Below are 1,497 nucleotides of genomic sequence, written 5' to 3' on the forward strand. Positions count from 1 at the left end.
GGATGTATGTTATCGGATGAAAGTATTTTTGTGAGCGGTATTACGGTTTAAAGTTTTAAACAGGCTCATATTTTAGTAGTAAATAGTATAAAAGTCGTCGTAATGTCCGAGCTATCAGAGTTGCGCAGCCAGAAGCGTGAGCTTTGGTAGTTAGGGTGTTACATATATCATCCATGATAATATTCTTCTATACTATGTTAACACTTTTGTAGGGAACAAGATGATGTTGCTACTATTTTTGTTTTGCATGTACACGCTGAAAACATGCAAGTTTTCGTTGATGATGTTTCTGAATCAACGAACTGCAGAGATGCCAGCATCTTATGGGGCTCCTCAATTCTAAGCAAAGCTCCAGCCCTTTCTCTAGAAATTTTGATCGTTGTTACAGTTGACTCAAAGGAGAACAACCTGCCGCAGTTGCTCACAGCCCCAGTCCTAAAAGGAAGGAGACTCTTCCACTCACCCGATGGGCGAAGCACTGGATTAGCACTGACAAAGTGTTCAAGAGCTGCTACTACTTGCAGCACAACGCATGTAAAATTTCTTGTTTCAGAACATTTATATGCAGCATTGGTTTACATTGAAGTAGTTAAATCAATCAAAACATAATGTGCAAGTCTTGTTGTTTCTAATCAGAAGGTTGGTAAGGCTAGGCCAAAGTTCAAAGCCACTCATGATATGGATTTCAATCGTGAGGATACCCTGTTATTCAACTATTTATTCTCAGATGGATATTCAGACGAGTATATGATGATGATTATTTAGTTCATTTGTTATGTGTGACTCCCTTTAATGTTTGCTTCAATTTAGAGAAACCCTTGTCAGAATGCTCCAATATCGACTCACTAGGTGACATATTCAAACGTTGATACCTGGATGACCTATAGATGGGAGGGTCGTTGAAATGGTAGCAATGCAAAACACATGTTCAAATCAACATGTTAGGCATCCATTCTTTTGGTGCCTCCCACCTCCTTTTGCCGTATGTGGAGCATCATTGGCCTCTATCATTAATCAATAGTTTGAGATGTGAGGATCTGATAATGACATTGGATTCCATTTCAAGAAGACGTCGCCAAGGGATTGGCACTAGAGGAACTCACAGAGACATACATTTCATTTTGGGTGAAACCTAGTCGCTTTCTTAACCATGTGAGTTTTTACATTAGATTATGTATGCCAGATCTTCCCATATTGAAGATGTTGAACTTCACATTGTACATATTAAATCAGATATTTGTTCCAATTGAGGAGTTTTTGGGATATTGGTATTGTATGGTGGTTGATTTCGGGCATAAAGTTGTCTACCATTTGGACTCTTATCCAGATCCCAATATGATAGCTGTCAGGGAATAACCTATGAAAGACATTATGAGTATTCAATTGCACCATGATAGTTTTTAAGCTATAGATTAAATATGACTTGTTCCTTAGATTGTGTAACACCCTAATTACCCTAAGCTTTACCTCGCGTCGTAAAGCAGAGGTTAATCAAAG

General features: G+C 38.4%; 1 long non-coding RNA gene across 1 annotated transcript; it reads left to right on the forward strand.

Annotated features, from left to right (window-relative positions):
* On the forward strand, nucleotides 494-959 carry LOC110267871. Its single transcript, XR_002355822.1, has 3 exons — nucleotides 494-534; nucleotides 637-743; nucleotides 811-959. It is a non-coding gene; the product is annotated as an uncharacterized LOC110267871 (long non-coding RNA).

The sequence above is a fragment of the Arachis ipaensis genome, chromosome B02, assembly GCF_000816755.2.
Source record: "Arachis ipaensis cultivar K30076 chromosome B02, Araip1.1, whole genome shotgun sequence".
Taxonomy (NCBI): Eukaryota; Viridiplantae; Streptophyta; class Magnoliopsida; order Fabales; family Fabaceae; genus Arachis; species Arachis ipaensis.